At 40.2% G+C, this 26,656-nt stretch overlaps 1 protein-coding gene across 5 annotated transcripts in view; it reads right to left on the minus strand.

The window, feature by feature from the left end:
• Nucleotides 1-26,656, minus strand: part of nrxn3a (neurexin 3a) — a 285,289-nt gene that overhangs the window by 31,761 nt on the left and 226,872 nt on the right. The window lies entirely within an intron of this gene.

Here is a 26,656-nt window from a genome sequence, read left to right on the forward strand (position 1 = left end):
ACATGAAGTCAGAAATCTAGGAGTGCTATTTGATTCAGAATTAAATAGCATATATCAAAAAAAGTCCTGCTTCCTGCAAATAAGAACCATCTCTGGAGTCCCGCTAGGCTTCTTACCAATTTAAACAAACAACATCAAATCATCTCAATCCCGGTTTCTCTCAATTAGGCTCCCTGTTGATTTTAGAATTGAATTTAAGATTTCACTTATCACTTTTATAGCACATCTGGGTGTGGCTCCAAGCTTTATAACAGAAACGTTGACCACATACTGTATGAGCCCGTCTTAGATGGGGCCTGTCTGGGTGTTCCAAAAGTCAAGGCTGAAATCTAAATGTGACCATGCTTTGCTATCAGGGTCCCTCAGCTTCACACATTTTCTATGTTATGCTCAATTTATGTTACAAATGTTTTGAAGCTTTTGTATTTTTGGAAGTTTAAAAGTGGTTACTTCATCCAAAATCACATAGAAACTGTGGTTATACATAGAAATGTAATACAAATTAACACCAATACTGCATTAGTACAACAAAATAGGCAACCCAGTCGCCAGGATGAAATGTTGCTATTGTACGTTTCTGCAAACCATGGAAAACGTTGATAGTCAACATTTCTGAGCTTCAATACGTTCCATTTCAACATTTTGTTGATCATGCATTTAACGTGAGCCAAAAAACGTTCCATATCAACATTTTCTGTTGTTCCCTTATGTTTATTCAGATTTCCGTCTGCTGAAACGGCAATTTATTTCATTTTCATTGTACAAAACAACATGTTAAGATAGTTCTGGCATTTAAAAGTGTTTTGATAACATTTCCAGCAAGAAATGTGTATATTACTTTCATGGTCTCTGTTGAATGAATGCCTATTATGTTTTGTTTGTCAGTTATACATCAATTTTTTCAGACTTTTATTGTCGCTTCTGGTTGCTATGGATGTTATCGCTGAACCACGGAGTTGAATGTTGTTTGAATCATTGCAACAGAGCTGTAATGTTATTTGTGTTATTTCATGTAACTGCTTAGTGAGGATTTTTCAATAAAATCATTCTATACAGTCTATGATAAAAACATACTTTTCCTGGTAAAAAAATATATATATATTTTTATATAGCCTGTGTTTCCTTTATTTTCGCTCAGCCACGCATGACATTATTTCAAGAAGCTTCTTGTTTTTATTGTTTTTCTGCTCATTTTAATGAACAGATTCAATTATAATTCATTATAATTGTTTTCATGTTTATCATTGTTGGGAGGAATACAGAAAAAAATGGGACAACCGGGGAATCCCGCATGACGTCATGCTGTCCCCGGGTGTCCCCAACTGAAACCTCGGCCCATAGCAACCGAAACTGCCGCTTGGTCATTTCCCCCTGACGTCCATAGACGACGTCGATGGTACCCCCATTCGTTGATTGACAACGTAGCGGGTCATCCGATAGATTGGAATGCTAATCCCTCATTTTCGGATATTGACGAAAGAGGGTCATGCATCCAGCGGTTTGCTTGCGCTGGAAAAGACCGGCTAATTCACTGACGATTTTATTTATATCCTCAACATTTCTTAACACAAAAACAAGAAAGTGTCCTGGATAACTCACCGAAATGTTGGCTGAATGTCATGACCATCAGTTTTTATTATTTAACTTTCGATTGTGAGAAATACGTTTTGTTTCTGCTGCTTTGGACATTAGCGGAAGTGACTACTTTAGCCTACCCATGATTCTCAGCGAATGTAACTTGTTGTGAGGAATAAAAAGAGAAATAAACGTTCATGTCTCAATATTTTGCTTATAGTTGTCGACGGCGTATATATGTCTACACAGCATCTGCAGCTCAGATACACTCTATGATGATAATAATAAGGCTGTGAAACAAGCGTTTACATCAGGGGGCATCCCCAGTGACGTCATTCGCTCCCAGAAGGGAACCCCCGGCCCTCCGCCCCCTCCCACTTTTTTATATTTCATTGAGAAAAGATCACCCGGCCTCACAGCAGGTGGTGAGATAGCCACGAAAAAGTATTCTCATATTCATTATACACAGCATGGAGCAGGTATGATTTTATAATTAGTCCCTACTGATTTTTTCACGTCTCACTACGTTGCTATGGTGGTTGCTAAGGGCTCAACAGAAATGTTGATATGGAACGTGTTTTGGCTCATGTTAAATGCATGATCAACAAAATGTTGAAATGGAACGTCCGTGACGTCACCCATTGGTTTTGTGGACTGCTGAAGCTAATAGTATCGAATCTAGGCAGCGCCATCTTGAAAATTTCAGGTGCATGCCGGGAAAAAATGAACACGGATTCTACTTATATGGGCATGAGGCGGAGTCATGGACGGACGTATGGGCGGGACCAACGGCGGAGCGGGGAGGCTGCGATTGGTTGCGAGGGCTGGATCTCAAGGACATTGGTCAATCAACCTGTCAATCACAACGTAGCCACGTAGCCTGCTTTATCGTCAAATATAAAATCAGAGAGGCCAACATTTCACAAATGAACACCAGACTGCATTGAAGAAGGCTTTAAACTAGCGATTGAGACCATAAACACATTTTGAAAACGTTTACTGAGGTTAGAAATCAAGTGAGATTTGGTGAATTCTCCATTGACTTGTATAGAGCCGGACGTCTTTTTGAACACAAAACGGTCGCCCCCTGGTGGCCTTTTGATAGAATGCAGCTCTAAGTTACTTCCGCATTGGCTTTTCAGAGGACAGGAACTCCCCGCCTGGTTGAAGCTCAGAAATGTTGACTATCAACGTTTTCCATGGTTTGCAAAAACATACAATAGCAACATTTCATCCTGGCGACTGGGTTGAAATAGGAGAATTAAACGTGGATTGTAAAACATTAGATATATTTTGTGTCTGGGAGAAGCCAAATAAGTCTAATAATGTGTCTGAGATTAATAAATGATCTAATCTCAGACTATCAAATTGATTTATTTTGTTAAAACTATTTTCAGCTCAAGGCTAATAATCAACCCTAGGCCTAAATTTATTAACAGCCTTGTTCTTAGTCTTTTACGCCCAACCTGGAAAATTTAATGGCTAGTTCTGTTTGTTATTGTGTACTGCCCTCCTGGCCCGTATTCATAGTCTTACACGCTTCTCTCTTCTAGAGCAGTTACCCACCCAGTTACAAAGATTTATTTTGGGATTTTTTTGCTTTTATTCAGATAGTAACTGGCAGAGACGCTGACAGGAAACAGGGAGAGAGAAGGAAATTACATGCAGCATAGGTCCCTGTGGATTATGTGCCTCAACCACCAGGGCACTCCAACCCACCCAATTATATACAGAAACTGTGTCTGTCCCCCAACCACTCAAACCTAATAAATCAGCTGCAATAGAACAACAAAATAGGAGAATTAAATGTGGACTCCTAAATATTACATCTCTTTCATTCAAAGCTGTACTAATTAACGATCTAATATCAGATTATTGTATCGATATATTTTGTCTTACTGAAACTTGGCTGTGTCAGGAAGCATATGTCAATGTACATGAATCCACTCCTCCCAGTCATATTAATACTCACATTGCTCGAGACACCGGCTGAGGAGGTGGAGTTGCAGCTATTTTTAACTCAGACTTAATAATCAACCCCAGACCTTAGTTTGAAAGTCTTTTTCTAAGTCTTTCACACCCAACCTGGAAAACTCTACAACCAGTTTTATTTGTTATAGTGCACTGTCCTCCCGGCCCGTATGCCGAATTTATCTGACTTCTCAGAGTTTTTTTAATCAAATTTAGTCCTCAGTACTGATAAAGTAATTATAGTAGGCGACTTTAACAGTCATGTGGATGTTGATAATGACAGCCTTAACACTGCATTTATTTCATTACTAGATTCAAAGGGCTTCTCTCAAAATGTGAATGAACCACACTGTTATAACCACACCCTCCACCTTGTTCTGACATTAAAACAATTAATATTTTCCCTCAAAATCCTTTTCAAGCAGACCATTATTTAATAACTTTTGAATTTCTATTACATTAGACAAAAATGTTCTTCCTAGATGTCTGCCTGAGGGTGTTTATTTTTTTTTAATTTAATTACTTAAATTAATAAATTTAAGTAATTCCATTTGTACTGAATTCAATGCCATGTTTCAATACAACATGGATTTCTTTTTCTGATTTTAGTCCCTTCCAGATTGATCATATTGTTGATAGTGCTGCAGGCTCACTATGAACAACTCTCAACTCCATCACTCCTTTAAAGTAGAAGTTAATTAAACAACAGAGAACAGCTCTGTGCTATAATTCTCAAACAATTAAACCAAACTTTGCGTAAACTAGAAAGAATATGGCGTTCCACCAGAGCGGAACCTTCAGGGCCTTCTACGCCTTAAGAGAAAAAGTATGAGTATTAAATAATATATGTATATATTTTTTAAAAAAATCATTTAATTTAATACAATACATTTAATACATTTTCTCTCATTTATGTTCTAAAGTTAAGTTTACTGTCAAGTTCACATCAGCAATGAAAGGGTTACTGTCCTGAAACATCCAATCAGAATTGTCCGTCTCTATCGAAGCCCGGTTAGCTGGCTCATTAATTGGTAAGGACTTCATGAATCTCAGGGAAGGCCAAGCTATGTGTTTTGGTTTGGAGAGTGATGGAAAAATTGACCAATCACGGTTTGATTTTAAGTGGGTGGGACAAAAACAAAAGATCATAGGCCTTCGTGAATCCGAACAGCGGGCAGAGTGGTGAGAGCGGTTGAGAGACAGTTAAATGGCGGAAGACGAGAGCAACGTTGTGGATAGCTTGATAGCACTTTTTTCAAGGCAGCCTTTCACAGAAAAACTTCAAATAATAAATTAATGCAAGCAGCGTTGGGCGGGACCTCGCCCCCTTACGCACATCGGGCCGTGGCAAAGCGGAAAGGTTTCCGTTAGGGGCATTTAGATGTCTTCAGACCCGGGCTTTTATCGGACACTGCAATAAGTAGATCACACACATATACACACTCACACACAAACACAAACTCACACATACACACACACTCACAAATATAAACACACACTCTGTCACTCTCTCTCTCTCTCTCTCTCTCTCTCTCTCTCTCTCTCTCTCTGTGTAGACATTTAGACTGAGCAACTGAAATTAACTGCCAACACTTTGATGAGTCAAACAGGAGAGGAAGTTATTTCCAGTGAAACCTGTAAATATGTTTGTAGGTCATGCTCTTGTAATTCGTGTTTGATGTAGACTTTGATAGCATTGTCAGTGAAGTAGTTGACAGACTGCACAGATATCTAAAAACATAATAATACAGTCAATAAACTAGAACTAGAAACAGAAAACTGAGGCACCTTTTCCTCATCATGTATCATGAGTCATTACAAGTTTTCTCCACTGGGTGGCACACTAAGAGACTAAGACTGGAGCGCATGAGGACAGAGCATGCACAGAGCATGCACAGACAGCATGGAGATTTAGGATTGAATGGGAGAGGAACAAGGTGCACATGTGGGTCCGCAGATCAAGAAGTATAAAACATAGCCAGACCAAATTACACACATCTATAGGAGTCTGTAGCTGAAAGTATGCAGGAATAATGTATATATTTTGAAATGCCTGGAAAATCGGGCAATTTAAAAGGCAAAATGTGCACTTTCTGTTGGATTTAGGTCAGGGGTGTCAGTGTGTGATTTGTATGTCTTGATAAGACAAATAATTGAATTTTTGTTTGATCTTTCTACGACATTCATGTCACGTGTAGTGGCCATTTTAGTGTTTCTAGGTGGCGCTAGAGAGCCCATTTTGGCATTTTTGGGGTTAATGTTTCCTTTTTATCAAATCAATGGCCAGGCCTCATGTGCTTGGTGAATTTGGTCTTTCCTGGAGCAAGTTTAGGTGGTCAAATATAGGGTCAAAGTGGCATTAGACTCTCCTCCCATTCATTGTCTACTGGAGCGTTTTTGGGCACTTGACCTTTGAGGGCTTCTAAAATCCAAACCAGACGAGTAATGACAAAGTTGTTCAGAACTTTCGTTCAGCAGGGTGTGCTAAGTCAGCTATTTAAGTTTGAAGCCGCCACGATGAACGCCCTCGGACAAGATAACGTTTGTAGGAGGCCAAGTATCGTCGAAAATCCCACATGTAACAGCAAATTGTGCACCTCCTGTTGGATTTAGGTCAGGGGTGTCAGTGCGTGATTTGTAGGTCTTGACAAGACAAAAAATTGAGTTTTGGTTTGATCTCTCTTAGAGGTAAGATCGGGCCTAAAAAATCCAGCCCGACCCGACCCAGGCCCGAGGGTATTAAAGCCCGACCCGGCCCGAGCCCGATCAATTAACTTGATTTGCAGGCCCGAGCCCGAAAAAACCCAAAATGTTATATTTTGCGTCAGTCAGAGCCGGACAGAGCACTGCTCCGGGAAAAGGGACTGGTTGATTTGTGTGATCCCATTTGTGACGATGCCTGTGCATAATGATAACAAATTAAAGCCTTTAAAGTCTTGTAACGAATTCTCCCAGTTTAACAAGACTGTAAGATGCATATTCTCTGACAAGGAGAGGAGCAGCAGCAGCAGCAGCAGGTCTCTGGGGTAAAGCCTCCAGAGCGCAGCAGGTTCACTATAGTCTTCGTTACTAAAGGTGGAAACAAACAGACTTTAAAGTTTCCGCTGGAGACTGCGCGCACGGATGAATCCATTCATACATGTTTCTGGACCAGCTGCTGTTTGAGAAGTCAGACCTGCTGAGGTAGGTGGTCCAGGGCGGTCATCTCGGTGTAAAGTGCGTATTGTGCGGGAGACCGGGAGTTCAGTCTCGGGTCTTGTCCTCTTGAACATCTGGCAATTACCATACAGCGCCTTCTCTGTTTTATCCAAATTATTTATTTTATTATATTTTATAAGTATTCCTTAGTTTAATATCCATACATCGTTTTAATATACATAATACATAAATATATATTTATTTTAAAAAAAAGTTGGCGAGAGAGAAGCCCGACCCGACCCGACCCGAACGTAATCATTGATATTTTGGGCCCGACCCGGCCCGAAAGTCGGGCCGGGTCGGGCTCGGACTCGGGCTCGGGCTGAAGATCTTACCTCTAATCTCTCTACGACATTCCTATCAGGCGTAGTGGCAGTTTTAGTGATTCTAGGTGGCGCTAGAGAGTTCGACGTTGTTTGTTTTTCCATATTATCGAATTTTTCACCAGACCTGATGTGTGTTCCAAATTTGGTGAGTTTTGGAGCAGGTTTAGGGGGTCGAATTAAGGCTCAAAGAGGCGGTAGAATAATAAAAGACACAAAAACAATAGGGTCCTTGCCTCCAGGCAAGGGCAGGACTCCTCTGGAGCCCTCGCCCTCTTGCCTTTCGGCTCGGTCTAATAAACAACACAAAAACAATAGGGACACCAACATCAAGATTCTGCGGCACACCTGCAAGCGACGGTCAGTTTGAAAACTTTTGGGGACACAAGAGTAGATCTTCAGCTAGATGAGCAGTGCTAACAAGGTCAGGTAGAACAGGGAGATCCTGAAATGTGACATCAATGTCGTCACATTTCTTGGAAAGCAAGAGCTGGCATTTCGAGGATATAATGAAAGTAAAGATTCTGAAAACAAGGCAAGGCAAGGCAGTTTTATTTATATAGTGCATTTCATACACAATGGCAACTCAATGTGCTTTACATAAAACAGAAAAACATAGAAACATTAAAACATACAATTACCCCCCCCCCCCCCCCCCCCCCCATAATAAAAACAAACTACAGAAAAAAACATAAATAAAATGCTAGAATAGAGCATTAAATATAAGATTGCAGCATAAAATAATAATTAGCTCTACTGGGTTTATATTCTACTAATGTGTCATTCATGTATTCTGGACCTAAACCATTCAGTGATTTGTAGACCAGTAGCAGAACTTTAAAATCTATTCTATAGCTGACTGGGAGCCAGTGTAAAGACTTTAGAACTGGAGTAATGTGCTCTGATCTCTTTGTTATGGTTAAAACTCGAGCTGCAGCGTTCTGAATGAGCTGCAGCTGTTTAATGTTTTTTTGTGGGAGTCCAGTCAGAAGACCGTTACAGTACTCAAGTCTACTTGAGATGAAAGCATGAATCAACTTCTCCTGGTCTGTTTGAGACATAAAACCCTTCACTCTGGATATGTTCTTAAGCTGATAGAAGGCTGTTTTGGTGATTGATTTGATATGACTGCTGAAAGTCAAATCTGAGTCTATCAGCACGCCAAGGTTTCGGACATGGTCCCTAGTTTTTAGAGAGAGTGACTCGAGATGTTTACTGACAGCAATCCTCTTCTCTTTATTGCCAAAAACAATGACCTCAGTTTTGTCCTGATTTAATTGAAGGAAATTTTGGTTCATCCAATTAGTTACTTGCTCTAAACAGTGACACAATGACTGTATTGGACTGTAGTCATCTGGGGACAGTGCTAGGTATATCTGTGTGTCATCTGCATAACTGTGATAGTCTACATTAGAGTTCTGCAGAATTTGACCCAAGGGCAGCATATATAGACTTAACAGAAGGGGTCCAAGAACTGACCCCTGAGGAACTCCACATGTCATAGCCACTCGATCAGATTCATAACTTCCAATGGTCCAACAGGACCAGAACTGACACCTTGCCTGAGTCAGTGTTCAACCTTATGTCATTTAACACTCTAATAAGAGCTGTTTATGTAGTGTGGTTAGGTCGGAAGCCTGATTGAAATTTGTCAAAAAGGCCATTGGAGTTCAAGAAATTGCTAAGTTGATTAAAAACCACTTTCTCAACGATCTTGGCTATAAAAGGAAGATTTGAGATAGGTCTGTAGTTGGTTAACATGGAAGCATCCAGCGTTCTCTTTTTTAAGAGTGGCTTAATGGCAGCTACTTTTAGGGGTTTAGGAAACACACCTGATTTAAGTGAGCTATTTATTAGCCTACTTGTCGCAAATCTGAGTTCACAATAGTTTTAAAAAAATCTGATGGCATTGTGTCAAGACAGCATGTTGATGGTTTTAGATGCTGCACTGTTTCCTCTATGGTTTTTTGGTCAACTGTTTTAAATTCTGACATCGCAGTTGAGTTATTCCTGGGAGGTCTTAGAGATTGCATCATTTTTTGTTGATTTGTGTTCATATTTAACCTTATGGACGGGATTTTTTCACAAAAGTGAAAAAAGTAGAGCAGAGAGTTCTTTGGCATTACTGTCCATGTTATTGTCTACATGAATGTTAAAATCCCCTGTTATGATAAAAAAGTTGTAGTCAGTGCAGATAACTGACAGCAGTTCAGCAAACTCATCACTGAATTTTCCTGAGTATCTTGGAGGTCTATAAATGATTAAAAAAAGAACTTTTGGATCACCTTCCACAGAGATGTTCAAAAGAGCTAAATCACCTAATGTAATTTCCTTGCACTGAAATACAGATTTAAAGATGGCAGCAACTCCCCCACCTTTCTTACCAGTTTGACACTTGTTCATAAAACTAAAATTTGTTGGTGCTGCCTCATTGAGAATAGCACAACAGCTACATTCAGTCAGCCATGTTTCACTAAGAAGTAAAAAATCTAGATCATAGGTCATAATAACGTCATTAACTAGCAGTGATTTGTTGGCTAGTGATCTGATATTGAGTAGAGCTAACCTTGTGGAGATAACAGGAGTCACTGGTATATTTTGAGGTTGACATGCTATACTTAATAAATTGGCAGATTTAATTGAACCCTTGTTATTTCTCACTAGTTTAACCATTCTTCTGTTACCTGTCATCACAGGGATTGAGAAAGCTACCTGACCTCCATAAGGCCCTGACTTTTCCTGGGGGAGAACATGATTGATATCAGTATTGCAGCCTGGACCCGGAACATATCAGTCAGACTCACAGATCTGAGATCTGAGTCAAAGGAGGTGGGGGGGCTCTGTGACTTTTGGGTGATGGTGTTTTCCAGCGTGGTGGAATGGGAGGGGCTCGGCAATGAGGGAAGTTGAGGGGAGAAAAAATGGGATTTGGGTGTGGTGTGAGTTGGATTCCAACATTGACAAGGTCATTCATCCTGTCGGTGAAATCCAGAAGTGGGGAGTCCTGACTGAGTGGAGAGAATGAAAGGCTGAATGGGGTCCTGGTGGGTGAAAGTTGGGAGTCACCTGGTGGGGCTGGGGGAGACTCCACTTGTTGGGTTGTTGGGGCTGGGGGAGAGTCCACTTGTTGGATTGTTGGGGCTGGGGGAGACTCCTCCTGTTGGGTTGTTGGGGCTGGGGGAGACTCCTTGTGTTGGGGTAAGGATGATGACATTAAAGCCTCTCTCTGGGTGTGCTGACTTTCATGGTCAATCCTTATCTCAGGCGGTAGCAATTCTTCTCCAGAATGCTGTCTTATCTGTTGTTTTGGATTGTCTTGTCTTGTCCTTGGCAGGGACTGCTGGTGACTGACGCACAAAATAAAAAATGTTGTAGCTTAACAGCTGTACTCCTGACTTGTTAAGGCAAAATCCATCTGCCTTAAAGAGGTGTCTGCGTTCCCAAAAAATGTTGAAATTGTCAATAAAATTCACTGATTGAGCACACGTACCTTTGAGCCATCTGTTTAGCATCATCAGCCTGCTGAATCTCTCATCTCCTCGCCGAACTGTTGGTAGAGGTCCACTGATAAACACCTCAGTAGTCAGACATCGAACTTTGTTCAGCAGATCATTAAAATCACGTTTCAACACCTCTGATTGTTGCTTGACAACATCAAGTGCTCCTGTGTGTATGACGAGAGATTTCACTGTCGGATGCTCAGCAGTGATTTCCAGAATTTTCTCTGAGATATCGGACACCATGTCGTTGGTAAAACAGAGTACTTTGGTGTTTTTGTTGAAAAAGTGTTTTATCTTATTCACAGCTCCGTCACCCACTATCAGCGTCTGAGGCCCAGTGGTTAGCTCTTTCTGCGGCCTTTTAGTATTTGATTTAGCCACATACCTTTCTCTGGTGCTGGAAGATGACCTTTCTTTTGGGGAGTCAGGGTCTTGTAAAAGCGGAGCAAATCTGTTCTCTAGTAGAATCCCTGTGTCTTGGGTCGGTTTACTCTTACTTTTTGTTTTTGCCACAGTCCACGGCTGTTTTCTCCTTGGTACTGGGGTTGAAGAGACCCTCCTGTGCGATGGCAGTGCAGGCCACCCAGTTTCATCACGAGTCTCCGGGTGCTGGGTTCTGCCTGTTAACCATCTTCCCATATCGAAGGGAAGCAATGATTTATACTTTGGCTTTGCACCAAGAGAGTTCAAGGGAGGACTACTGGTTGATTTACTACCGTAACCACCAGCCTCCTGCTTCTTGGTGGTGCTAATTAGCTGTCTGTTAGCCTGCTCCTGTCCACTGATTTGGGTCATCAGTAGAGTGGTTTCATTCCCATATTGTCCATTTACCTCCACGTTGACTTCAAGTCGCTGAATTTTCATCTCCAGTACTGCTATCTTCTGGAGAAGTTTGTGGTAATCATCCGTGGAAAAGGGAGGCATCTTGCTGCTAATTAGTTTAGCTTAGCTGAGCTCCTCAATCCCAGTCACTATAGTGCAGGCTTGTGCTGCTGATAGGCCACGCTCACGAAGTAAAATAGTTTAAATAATAGTGGTAGCCTTCAGATACTTTCATAAATTAAGCTCCCAGTGATATAGAAGTATCCAGGACCCGCTTTCCATAAATTTTGTAGCAAAAGGACAGGATTTCAATGGAAAAAAAGAAAGTAAAGCGGAGAGCAAAGAGCGAAGCGTCTGCACTCAAGCAAAGCAGGAAGTAGTTTAGTAGTAGTTTACAAGGGGAACTACTTGGAGTTACTGAAGTTTTTGGCAGAGTATGACAGCCTGTCATCTGGATTCGGCCACTGTCTTCATCGGTACCTCCAGCAAAATTGAATGAAAAAAGAATGGCCTGATTCAATCAGTGGCGGATGTAAAGACCGAGGCAATGAGGGAGGTGGTGAGGAACACGCCTTTTGTCTCCGTTATGGTAGATGAGACAACTGACTTAAGTAACACCGCTCAGATGTCATATGTCCTGCGTTACACCACTGACGGTGGTGTGAAGGAGCGCTTTTTCCAGTTCCGTGATGTCAGTGGTGATAGAATAGCTGGACAAGTTTTGGAGTTTCTGGAGGACTGTGCCTGCACCAATAAGGTAATTGCTCAGTGTTACGATGGAGCTGAATGGGGTCCAAGCTAAAATAAAGGAAAAAATACCACAAGCTCTCTTCATTCACTGTTATGCGCACTCTCTGAACCTCGTCATGTCTCAAAGTGCTGCTAAAATCAAAGAGTGCAACATTTCTTTCTCACACCTCAGTGGCCTCGCAGCCTTTTTCTTAAAGTCAGCCAAACACACGAAACTCCTCGATGAAATATGCCAGCGGAGATTGCCCAGAGTGACTCCAACACAGTGGTTTGCACTGTGTATAAGCGGAGAGAACTCTTGGAGCTCTTTGAATTCATTGTGGACAACCACAATGATTTTGATGATGATGCTGTGCACAGTGCTGATGGATACATCGCACTGCTGACTGCTTTCTCCTCGCCACATTCAACTCAGTGTTTGCCTACTCCAACGTGCTCTTTGGGATCTTGAAGAATAAGGAGTGTGACATGCAGTTCTGATTGTCCAGCATTGATGGCTTTTGCAGCACCACAAATTTGACTCCATCTATGAGGACATGGTTGTGACAGGCTTGTTAGCTTCGGAGATGCCCGACTTTTCTTAACAATGTCCAGCTTTTCTTGAAAAGTCCGTCTTGAAAATGGCTTTGACAGTAAATCTGCAACCAAATCCATTTCTTCTCCTCCTTCAGCCATTGTGGGTTGACAAAACAACTATTAAACCAACACAACTATGTACAGCTCGCAACAGATGCAGTTTGCTAGCTCTCTCTCTGGCGCTGGCTAGCACACTCTCTGACTATCCAATCAAAAGGTGTGAATACGGCCCACCACTGCACTAAATACTCATTCAGATTTGATTGGGCTATCACAATTATTGTATTAACAGTGCAACTTCATTTTAAAAGGAAGATTTATCTCCCAGAACATGCACCGCTCCGCTGGAATATTGCAATGCATTATTATTAGGCTGCCATTACAAGTCTCTAAAGACTCTCCAGCTGGTCCAGAGTGCAGCTGCACGCTTACTTACAAAAACTACAAAAAGAGAGGTCATATTACTCCCATTTTAACTTGGCTCCATTGGCTTTCTCTAAAATCCAGAATAGAATTCAAAATCCTTTTCCTCATTTTTAAAGCTCTTAATGGTCAGGCTCCATCATATCTTAAAGAGCTCATAGTACCTTATGTACCTACTAGAACACTGTGCTCCCATCATGCAGGCTTACTTGTGGTTCCTAGTATCTCTAAAAGTAGAATGGGAGGCAGAGCCTTCAGTTATCAGGCTCCTCTCCTGTGGAACCATCTTCCAGATTGGGTCCAGGGGGCAGACACCTTCCCTACACATAAGAGTAGGCTTAAAACTTTCCTTTTTGATAAAGCTTATAGTTAGGGCCGGCCAGGCTTGTCCTGGACCAACTCCTAGCTGCTAGCCTATAGAGACTGCTGGGAGACTCCCATGATGCACTGAGCTCTCTCTGTCCTCCTCCCTCTCTCTATATATGTATATACATGTACATTCATGTGCTTTTAATGCATACACTACCTTAAAATCCCCCGAGTTCTTTAACCTGGGGTTGTAGAGGTCGGGTTGACCAGTTTCTTTCCTGGATCTACTACTTTCCCGTCCTGGACCTACTATTTTCAATGTTGATTTTCAATGTGCTTCTTTCTCCTCTCCTTTCTCTCTCTCCTCTTTATTTCCCAACCGGCTGAGGCAAATGGCCACCCACTTAGATCCCAGTTCTGCCTGAGCTTTCTTCCTGTTAAAAGGGAGTTTTTCATTGCCACTGTCGCCAAGTGCTTGCTAGAGTACAGTCTAGACCTGCTCTATGTGTAGTGCCTTGAGATGGCTTTTGTTGTGAGTTGGCGCTTAATAAATAGAAAAAAAAGGATTAATTGATTTCAGTAATCAGATTTTAAATATCTAATTGTTCAATGAGCGAAAATGAAGGAGGCCTGAAGTGCTTGTTTTAGGGTTTGACTTAAAACATCAACCCAATTTCATTCAAGCGTACACAACCCTGGATATTTTTTATATGTTTATGATTCTTAACTCTGGGATTGAGCAAGGGCTAGTGCTTTTTATGGCAGTGGCAGGTAGTCTCGGCACTTCCGGTGGCAACTCCAGCTGCCGGAAACTGACAGTATTTCAGCAGCTGCCAGGGCAACTGATGGTATTTCAGCAGCTGCCAGTCAGCTGCCAGGTCAACTAATGGTATTGCCAGTCAGCTGCCAGGGCAACTGACGGTATTTCGGCTGTTTCCCCACCCTGCCTCTGTTTTTACTAACTACCACGGCATGGTAGGTTTGTGTGTTTATGAAGTTACCTTTGTCAGCGGTCAATATATATTAATATATATGTATTATACAAAGCTAGATCCTCATCATTTCACCTGTTCTAAACTACAAATGACTAATTTACGACCACGTACTGCCTAAACAGCAGTCTCAGTGGGAGCTGCCATGAGCTGCCTTTCATCATCGGTCAGTGCCTTTCATCATTGGTCAGTGTATATATATATATACCCTTCTGGTGTAGGGTAGAGGAAGTTTGTTTTGTATGTGTTTTAAATGACTCTGAAAATGGTCTGTAAATCCACTTCCTGTGCTCTCATGACTCTCAGATGCACCACATAGGAAAAAAATAAAGAAGAGACTATTCAGATGGTGTTCCGATTTTTTTAAATGCACACCTTTATAAAATCTGTAATAAAAATACTCCAATAAAATATTTCACACCCAGTATATAAAAAAAGTTGTAATAAAATATACTTAAATTTTTCTTCTTTTGGCTTCACAGCATGACTTCGTAACCATTGCATGGTCCACAAAGAAATATCAGTCTTCTTCAAATCTGGTAAAAACGTAGTTCTCTTTTTACAAGTTTTTAAATTGCTTTAGTTTAATTTATGCAATGGGATAATTCAAAGATTTTGAAAACATATGATGCATACTCGATTAAAATGAGTAGTCTAACTGCTCATGAAAGTATTACCTAGTTTTAGTTTTACATGTAAAAAATAAATGCCAATATTTGGAAATTAAACATAGCTTTAATATAGGTAAAACAGTGGCAGCTGCTATGGCAACTCACTGACAGCTGTCAGAACACCAGAGGATGTGACTGGCAAGTGCCGAAATACCGTCAGCTGCCCTGGCAGCTGACTGGCAGCTGCTGAAATACCGTCAGTTGCCCTGGCAGCTGTCTGGCAAGTGCTGAAATACTGTCAGTTGCCCTGGCAGCTGTCTGGCAAGTGCTGAAATACCGTCAGTTGCCCTGGCAGCTGACTGGCAAGTGCTGAAATACCGTCAGTTGTCCTGGAAGCTGCTAAAATACCATCAGTTTCCCTGGCAGCTGACTGGCAGCTGCAGAAATACCGTCAGTTTCCCTGGCAGCTGCCAGCGGAAGTGCAGACTACCTGCCGCTGCCACAAAATGTGCTAGCCTCTGCTCCTGGGATTTCATGTCAGCAACCATTCAATCACTGATTTGTTAACCCTAACCCTAACCCATGGGGCTACTCAAAGCTGGTTTTCCAAGTTTGAGTCAGTCAGTCAGTCTTGAGCGGAAGCGAGTCTTTGCAAGAGTCAGTTTTGAAAAGAACTGTTCACAGCAATACGTTGTCCCAAACAGAGATGCAAACTTCAGGGCATGTCTCCTCAGGATGGGAAAATCCTCAGCACGGACATACAGTTTGTAAAAGTCCAGCAGAGAGAAGTTGTTGTATTTGGCTTTGAGCTCGTTGTTGTTTTGCAGCTCAATTATTTCCATTTGGAGGTTGTCTGGCACATCAGATGGTTGCACATTAAATGGCGTCACAAACATGTCGAGTTCCTTTTGTATATTTTTCACATCATGAAACTTCTCATCAAATGCCTGGATGAGTTTTGCATCCACCTTCCTTTTCTTGACAGTCGCCATGATGCATCACTTGTCATCCGAGTCAATCACTCCGGCCCAATGCAATGACACGTACATAACATGCTGTATTCACTGACCCTGACATTGACTCGGACATAGGACATAGCCATCTGTTTTTTCTCAGAAAACTAATGGCTGGCGATATTTTTTTCCTCATATTTTATGTCTTCATATATTTCATATATGAAGACATAAAATATAAAAATTGTTTTGCATTGTGGGCCAGTTGAAATGGCCGTATATGGCCCAGAGGCCGGACATTCCCCACCCCTGTTGTACAAAAAGTAGTGCAAAACTTTTTGTACGATATCATATGAATAGAGAATGAGGGCGTTGGAAGATGTACCATAAGCTATAAAGCTGGCTGTCACAGCTTTTGAAAAGTGTGAGTGTGGCAGCTGGGAAAGACTGCACAAATGTAAACAATCATCCAATAACAAGCTGTGCTGTTTCTCCTTGCTAAATTAGATAAAGTAGTTCTGGTATTTCCAAGGCAATTCGCAGAAACCTTTTTTTTTCTCCTACACAGAAACCATTACAGAGAACGGTAATGCAGCAGTATCAGCACATACATTATTAATCAATACTCTTCCTCTAAGGACCCATAGTCAAAACACATCAGACATCAGACTTGATATGCTATACTATGATATAGACCTGATATCCCCATGTCAAGTTGTTAGTCAAAATACAGTCATGGGACACTGGTCTGCCAGTACATCATCATCTTCAGCACACCAACTTCTAACATTTGTAGCCCAATGCCTCAGGTCAAAAAACAAACAGCAACAAAAGTCTCTACTGCACAGCAAATCTGAACAACATATGTTCATTTTTAGTACAAGGATTCATACACATGCAAATGATTTTACTTGTGCTACTCATCAAAGCAGTACATGCTACTGTGGCCTGCTCTGCCTAGTGTTCACAAAGTATTTTGATTGGAAAGAAAGCTTTATTAAAGTATTAAATAAATACATAATTTATCAGCTACATTATTTATCAGGTTACTGGTTAATGATGGGCACTGGAAATGTATGCTCAGTTAAAAACTGTAAACTGAATACAACACTTTCACCTAATGTACACACTGCAATGATTTCCCAGTGTGCACCTCAATACATTTAAGATTATTATCTTTACTCATAATTTGCTCTCTGGAGGTAGCTTTTGTGCGGCAGTAGATTTCTTAATGTTGCCATGGAACAGAAAGTTGTTGTACCTTCAATGCAATAATCTAATCTGCCACAAATTACTCATTCTAGATAAAACTCACATTGTGTCAATACTAAGTCAACAGTGCCATCTATTGGCAAATTACAGATGCTGTACTTTTATGACCTGTGTCTTGCAGTATGAATAGATCCAGATGAAAGACCGTGATGATGGCCATGGCGAAACAGCAAATTTTGATGTTCTGTCTTCAAAAAGCGGAGTGTTATAACTTGAGTCTACATTGTCAGATCTTTCCCAAAATTGCATTTTGTTTTATTGATTTATGTACTAAGGAGTGAACAAAGAAGAAGGTATAATTTATCCCACATATTTCCCATTCTGCAATAAAATATAAACACTTACTGTAAAAACCAGTGTATAAGCTATATCGGTGTATAAGACACAGTCTATTTTGGGGGGTGTCATGCTGGGAAAAACACTTTTCTATTAATGGTTGGTTTATTTGAATGTACCAGTAGTTATTCATTTATAAACACGTTTATACTCCAAAACTTTCTCAATTTACTTTTATTTGAAACACAATCAAAACACACAGATTACACCTGAAACAGTGCATCAGGTTGATGGTTAATGGTCCAGTAATGATTTGCTTAACTGAACTCAGACTGGGTTCAGATTGGTCTGAGTTTCAATTAAACCTTTTAAAAGGACACAGCAACTTTACATATTTAATACAGTATGTACCTTTGTGCTTTGTGCACCTCACTTTTAAATGAAAAAATATTGTGTTAAAGGTGCATCTTATACACCGGTTTTTACGGTACATTCTCCAATCAGTCAGCCTTATGTGACAAAAATCTTCCAATTGACATGAAATTTACATGGTGTCGTCGACACACGATATAAAACAACATGACATTGACATATAATTGGTGGGTCTTCTCTAGCACCACACAATGGATACAGGAAGTGACATTTAACTCCTTCATGCAACATTTGATATTCAAGACAACGCGTATGCATGTCAGGTGAACGCTACTACATTTATGGCTGCATTAATGACCCACTTCTTTAGCACTGCCTATTTGGAAAAGGAAATTAAGCCTTATATTGCAGACTTGCAAAGTATGTGGACTACATCGATATGCAGCTACATGATTTAGTGCAAGTTCTCTAGCATCACATAGTGGACACAGTAAGTGATATTTATCTCACTTATTTAACACAGGTTAAACAAACTAATTTCATGATATTAAGCATTGCTTTGTGAAGACAATGCCTTTATTCGATGACATAATACATTTTTTAGTATTAGAATTGTGGTAGCCCTTTGACAATTTTAGGTATTTAGCAACCCCTGGTGGTTGTCGTGTTAAGCTCCTGGGTAATTTAAAAATGAACAGGATTGTAAAAGCTCAATGGTGTGCAAGACAGTCCTTACATAAATCAATTACAGAAAGGTTATAAAAGGTACCAAGTGAGTGCTTTTGCAATCGGTCATGACTGATGACCCTTAAGGTCCAGCAACTAATGCTTTCAATAAACAGAAAGTCTGAAGGACATGCTGTTTGTTGGAGTGTTTACTCCAGACCTTTACTCAGACCACAAAGCTCACACATTACATACTTACCTTTTAAACTGTTTTTACTATGAGTGAGATACATGCAATGGAAGCGAATCATGGCCAATATTTGAATTAAAATGCATTTGCAGAAATGCTTTTTCAATTTAAGAATGTGGCTGCGTTATTGGCTCATAAATGAAATTAATCATCAATCATCCTATTTGCATTTTAATTTTCTTCTTCAAGACTGCACATTTTATGCCATAATCAAAAACAAAGAGGACATTGCTATTTCGTTTCCGTGGTCTGCCCCGCAAAATAGTGCCCATAATTCGAAGACGATTTGGAAATCTGAGCGGCGTAGGAAAGTGATGTCAGTAGCCGCTCTTCTTCAGCTCCGTGCTGACCGTACTACCCATAGACATAATAAAGAAAATTATATCTTTGGTGCTACGCATCTAATGCGGTAGGGGGCGGTGTGTACATTTTATTTATGGACGCATCACAGATCATGGCCTCTTTTATACAGTCTATGATCATGGCCCAGGTATTATATCTGTCACGTAGTGTGCGCAGTCGGAGCGAGAAATGGTGAATCTGGTGTACAAACACAGTGGAGAAGGAAAGGTGACCGAGAAACATTCAGAGAGGAGAAAGTTAGAAGAACAAGATCACCAGAGAGTGAAGGGGGACGCTGCTCTGCCGGTGTTACAAATCAACTGGTTTTCACGTTAACTGGTAACCTTTGTTTGTAAACGTTGGGCCTCTGTCACTACGACTGCAGGGGGGTATTCCAGAAAGCAGGTTATATGGACAGCTCAGAGTATGTTAACCCTGAGATGAGGAAACTCTGTGTTATCCATTCCAGAAAGAGAGGTAACTGAAACTCTGAGTCAGTCTCCATGGTAACTGACTCTGTGAACATAACCTGCTCGCTAGCAGGTTTTCTTTAAGAAAACCCTGAGTTTCTACCTGTCTCCTCCTTCCTGAAGTAAGCTGCCAGACATGGATGCTCCGCTTCTTCGCAATCCGATAGATATAGAGGCAGACTTAATTCGCAATGCTTTATGTCGGGAGATGTGGTATCACTGTTCATTACACTCAATCATCTCATCTTAACATTCTCCGGTGGCCGGAGTCCGGCCATATCTGCCTTCTTGTTAATCTTAATTTTAAGAAGTATTTTATTGTACACATCGTCACATTTTTGTCTTAAAATCATTGACTCCAATATGTATAATAAGTAAAATAGTGTAAAATGTTAATCTACTAAACAGGATATTAGATGAGAGGACATATGTGTTAAACACAAAACACACCACTTTTTCACCTGAATTCTACAATTTTAAGCGAGACAATGTTTTAAAACATTGACTCGGGCAGCAATTTTCTCCCATGAGGGAGAGCTCCAGGGGGAGCTCCAGTTACAGTGAAGTGACGTAACTCGAGCTTGTTTTCTCAGCAGTTGCCATGGTGAATTAAGGTATCGGGGCTCCATTGATGATGGCTTTTTTTAATGGTCGTGCACGCGCCAAACTCAAGGTGGACATACTCAGAGTTGATTGAACTAATTCAGATCAGCTGTTCTGGAACCGGATACTCAGAGTTTCCCATCTTAGAGTAAGTCAACTCAGAGCTCAGGGTTAGACTCAGAGTTTGTTGAACCTCCTACCTGGAATACCCCCCTGATGTTCCAATCACGGAGAGAAAACGTAGCTGACCTCGCGAATGCCTGAATGTACTTCCATATATATCTGATGATCTTTCGCTCCACCTGGTGTCACCAACTACAAAACACTACAGCATAGTGTTTAACCATTACGCCACGCAACTACACGCCAACCAGCTGTCACAAGGTGATATAACAACTGTTATAACAATGAAAAAAGATGTGTGCACAGCCATGATTTTCAAAACACCTTGGCAAATTAACTTGTGACCACTGTTATTGCAATGACAGCCACCTTACAGGTCCAGCTTGTTGCACCTCTGAAAAACATTTCACGATGATCACGTTTGGTAAAGGTGGTCGAGGAAAATCATGCATTTGATGTTTTAGACACGTTTACGTCCGTCAGTCCGTGTGTTGTAAATCATGTTGGAGCAACAGTGTGTGCAATAAAACAATTTGACGTTTTCTCTCCGTGATTGGAACATCTGAGGCCTGTACTATGAAGCTGGTTCACTTCTTACCGGGGTAAATCACCATGGTAACTGATGCTGAACGGCTAACCTGCTCCGGAGCAGGTTATGTTCTGGATAAGAGATCAATGAGTATAAAAGCACCACCTCCTGACCAATCAGTTCTCTTAGAAAATGAGCTGCCCATTCTTAAAAGATCCTGTCAACATTCGTGCGGATCGTGAGAGGAGTGCTTAGGAGAGAAAGAGTTTTTAGGGATAGATGCAATTTTTAATTGACCAAAATATATATTTAAAAAATAATCCGTGAGGTACATGAGGGATATTATTCTGTATATTATAAAGTTGGTTTAACATCCTGAGATCAAAGGGTCAGGGAGCATAATAACTGTATTTATTCATTGTAATTGTAAAAAAATGACGAAAAGATATATTTGTAAAATAATCCTTGAGGCACGTGAATGATATTAGTCTGTATGTTATACAGTTGGTTTGACATCATTCACTCAAATGGTTGAAGCATAATAGGTTTGTATATTGAATGTTGAATATTAAACTAACTTAATGTCTCTATGAAAGGAAGGGCACTGAGGAAGCGCTCTGCCCCAAACGTCTGTGCTGTAATAAAGTGACACTGAATGATCAGAGTGCTGTCCGTTTATATTGTCCAATTTATTAATATTGTATAATCTCAAGAAGTTACGCATTAACAGAGTCAGCTATTTTCTGCCAGCATTCCTTCCTGGCTTTTGCTGCAGCAACAGTGTTGCTTTTGGCCTGGATGATGTGTTTGAATTCTTCATATTGTTGAAGAATAATTGTCTGCTCCTCCATGGTAAAGTAGTCTGCTCTGCAGGGTTTCTCCATGTTTGTGATTGGTCAGACGCTGCAAACACCTCCCCTTTATGTGAGCGCGCAGAGATCCAGATTGGAAAACCCTGGGTTCAATTACCAAGTTGATAACCAGCTTCGTAGTACCACTTATCCAGATTGCGAATGTCTGGGTAAATCAACCCAGGTAACGGAGAGATATCCTGGGTATGTTAATCCAGCTTCGTAGTACAGGGGCCTGTTTCAGGAAGCAGGTTTAACTAACTCTGAGTTAAAACCTTAACTCTAGGTTGACCAACTCTGAGCTGTCAAACTCAGAGTTTTCGGTTTCAGAACAAGTGTTAACAGTAAGTTCAATCAACTCTGAATCAAAGTAACTCTGAGTGAAGCTCGTGCATGAGGAGATACCAAGCCCTCATCAATGGAGCATAGATAACATGATTCACCATGACAACAGGAGAAAAAAAGGGCTCAGTCCTCCTACTTCTCCCTAGTGGAGTTAGAAATATTAATGAATACATGCAGATGATGAGTTTATATTTAAGAAAAAAAGCAATACAGTAGCAGCAGCAAATGAACATGAGCTGATGTGGCAGAAAATTACTGACAGTCAACAGTGAGTATTAATAAAAAAAAAAGAGAGAAAAATGTTGTCTCGAGTGGTCGACTTATTCAACATTTATATTCTGTGTATGTGTGTGTGTGTAGCACATTTAACATTCATGCAGACCCCAACAGGTACAAAACGTAGGCCTACTTGGCAGCAAATGAATATGAAATATAAAAATATAGCTCAAACAAGTAAGGTATTGATTACAAGCAATTGTGGTGTTGTTTAGCCTGCCCTACAGCATTAAGAGAGAGAGAGAGAGAGAGAGAGAGAAAGTTCCTCACTGGTATTGAACCAGCGACACGGTCACTATGAAGCATGCAGTAACCACTTGGCCATCAATCACCTTCAAAGATTGCATTTGTGACAGCCCGACAAACGGTTGCCTTGGAAACATGAACTTGAACACAGAACTTATTCTGAACTGAGTCATATGTTAGTTCAGAGTTGTGTTATCAGTTTTATATACGTTTATGTGTTTATGGGAAGAAGAGTTTTCGTTATAGTTAAAATCTAGGGTACAAAGTTATTCACTGCCAGTGTCAGTGTTACGCTAGTAAATCACCAGAAGGTGGCAGTGTCGCTACACAAGCGAGGTGAGTTACCAGGAAGTCTTGCGTCAACAAGTGACATAATGAGAATGGCTGTGTACAAGATACAAGCAGAAAACGCTGTGTAGCGACTGTGAATCTAAAACTATACGTTTTGCATGTTGCAGAAACTCATTAAATGTGTCGCACCAGATTGAGCCTGCGTGACATCATTCTGTGCACCGCTACACATGTCCATGTGGTGTCGTACAGACGATACAAGGGCTGAGAATATGCATATATATGTATAATATATGTATATGTTAGTCAGTGGAGTGGTGCATTAAAACTTAAGCATTGACTCGGGCAGCAATTTTCTCCCATGCCGCTTCTCTCTCCTTATTACTGGGGATTTCCACTGTTTAGCTCCGTCGTCTGCCTGGCGTCAACTGCAGCGTGGCGGAGCATGCTCTGGGAGAGAAAGCTGCCTTTTAAAAGGAAGTTGCACTGTTAATACTGTAATTACGGCAGCCCAATCAAATCCGAACGACTTCCTTTTTCTACAGTAATTAATGCAGTAGCAGCACAACAAAATGGCCCGGTTTTGTTAACTTGCTCAATTTTGGTTGATTTGGTAATTTTCTGCAACGCGCCCCTGACCGACCCGGTGGAAATTGGGCTTTAGCGTCTGCAGCGGTGTTACCTTTTGTGAAATATATATGATCATATATATATGATCACATGCCTGCAGGGGGAGCTCCAGTTACAGTGAGGTGACGTAACTCGAGCTTGTTTTCTCAGCAGTTGCCATGGTGAATCAAGGTATCGGGGCTCCATTGATGATGGATTTTACTAGTGGTCGCACACTCGCCTAACTCAAGGTGGACATAGGCTGTGTCCCAATCTGGTCCCAAATTGCGAGGCTGCATCCTCGAAGTACGCATTTAGAGGCCGATTACGTCACAACGCCGCGCGAAGGCTGTCCCAATTCGAAGACTCCTTCAAATGCAGCCTTGAAATGCGGCCTTCTTTTCCCTCTTTTTTGAGGATGCACCGCTACTATCCTTCGCGGCCTCCCAGATGCTCCCAGATCCCAAGATCCTTTGCGCAGCGCTGTTCAGTGCCGCGAAAACACAACAATGGCGACACCAACAGGTGAAGACTTTTCATTCAAGTGTAAGTATTGGTTTGTTTTATTTAATTATTTGTACTTATTACTACTTATACTTTTACTAATTACTTATATTTATATATATATATTTACTTATATATATACATATATATGTATATATATATATATATATATATATATATATGTATATTTACTTATATTTATATATATACATATATATACACACACACATATATATATATATATATATATATATATATATATATATATATAGACTAAGATGAACAAATTTAGATTTTAATAAAGAGCTACGTTTGGGATTGTCACTATTATATGTTATACCTCATTATTATGATAATTTTTTGCTATATTAGAACCCTTTTGTCTGTTAACATAGCATCCCTGTGTTGACCTTTTCTCTTGCTTCCCTTTGTGTTTAGAACAATACTGGAAAAGATGGGCATGGAGGGGAAGGTCCAGCCCCACCAGGCGAAAAAGAAGTGGTGATTTTATGTTAATGTTATAAAATAAAAAATATTGTCAATTGTTACACGTTGTCTATTCCATTTAGTATTTACAACTTAAGTACAATTTATAACAGGGTTAACAAACGGCATAAAGTGCTACTGTTCAGGAAGAACAAGGGATTAAATATTTTCTTTTATTATTAAGTGATGAAACATTTAACTATTTACAAAAATTACATCAGGAATAACTATTTACAGATTATTATTATTTTATTATTCTTTCTCTTGTGTGTTTTCCTTCTTTCTTCTTCTTTCTTTCTTTCTTTCTTTCTTTCTTTCTTTCTTTCTTTCTTTCTTTCTTTCTTTCTTGTGTGTTTTCCTTCTTTCTTCTCCTTTCCTTTATTCTTCTCCTTTCTTCTCTCTTATAATTTTGTCAGCTTTTTCACCGTCTTTTCGGTTGTGGCGTCTTTCTCGTCTTATGGGAGGGAACAGCTGGTGACGCAACCAGGAAATGCCTCGAAGGCTAGACCGTCTCATTTAACAACGGTTGATGCAGCCTTCGGAGATTCCTCAGAAGGCTGCATCCTTCGAAGGCTGCAAAGGCCGCGTACTTCGAGGATGCAGCCTCGCAATTGGGACCAGATTGGGACACAGCCATACTCAGCTCTTTTGGAACCGGATACTCAGAGTTTCCCATCTTAGAGTAAGTCAACTCAGAGTTCAGGGTTAGACTCAGAGTTTGTTGAACCTCCTACCTGGAATACCCCCCTGGACCCTATTCATCAGACCTGGACCCTGCTCTGCTCAGCACTCCCCACAGCATTTCCCCTTGCCCCCGTTCAACATCCCATTTTTATTCTCCTCAATAAATGTCTTTTTCTTCAGTCATGCCTCCTCTTCTCTCTGTGTCACATACTTAGAGTAACTAGCTTTAATTAACAACTGTGTATTGCATTATGTAAGACTTTATACAATTTACAAATGTTTGTGTACATTTTTCTTATTTCTACTGATATTGTGATTGTTCTGTTTTATACTGATAATAATGCATAGATTAAGTAATTTTACTCTGCAATATTGAAAAATGTTACTACAATCACCCATGTGTTATTTTCCATATTTATTTAAAATTTTCAGCAAACAATGAGAAAAATAAGTTGAAACCTATAAAGTGAATAAGAAAAACTAATAAAATTAGGGAAATACAGTAAAATAGTCTGGGTGACAGATCTCCACACACAGCAGCTTGGTATCACAACTCTTCTGTCTCTTAGGCTACGTTCACACTGCAGGCCTTAATGCTCAATTCCGATTTATTGCTCAAATCCGATTTTTTGTTTGGCTGTTCATATTACACTTTTAAATGTTTCCTCCTGAAGTTAGCCGCATGCTCAGTTGATCATTAATGACGTCACACACAGAACAGTGTTTACAGAAGTGACCATGGCAACAGCAACAGCTGGTGAAGTTACTGGTAGTCTCATTTATGGTCTAATGTTAAAAACAGTGTGTTTGTGAGCAGGTGATGTTAAAAAGGAGGAAGAGGAAAAAGAAAATGAATACTTTAATGATGTCTTCTTTGTTTTCTTTTTGATTATGGCAGAAAATGAAAGAAAATGAAAATCCAAATTGGATGATTGATTATTAATTTTATTTATGAGTCAAATAATGCAGCCACATTCATAAAATGAAAAAGCATTTTTGCAAATGCATTTTCATTTTCAAATTGAATTTTGGTATCTATTTGCTGGGGCATATTTTGAAAATTAAATCTCAAATGTCATTTTCTTTTTCATTTTAATTAAGTGAAAGAATGAGCAGTCTTGAAGAAGAAAATTAAAATGCAAACAGGATGATTGATGATTAATTTTATTTATGAATCAAATAATGCAGCCACATTCTTAAAATGAAAAAGCATTTCTGCAAATGCATTTTAATTTGAATATTGGTCACAATTCGCTTCCATAATATGCTTTGTCTATTGTATCACTTAATAGCCCAGGAAATAAAAGAGTATGAGAAAGCACAATAGTAAATACCCTATATTTATGGGGGTTTGGGCTTTTTCTGCGTGAACAGATATATCATGCGCTCCATCGTGGCAACTTCAAGTATGTGCAGAATGTTTAAAAGCAACATAGAATGTGAGAACAAACACAAAAG

The sequence above is a fragment of the Scomber japonicus genome, chromosome 16 (genome assembly GCF_027409825.1).
Source record: "Scomber japonicus isolate fScoJap1 chromosome 16, fScoJap1.pri, whole genome shotgun sequence".
NCBI classification, from domain to species: Eukaryota; Metazoa; Chordata; class Actinopteri; order Scombriformes; family Scombridae; genus Scomber; species Scomber japonicus.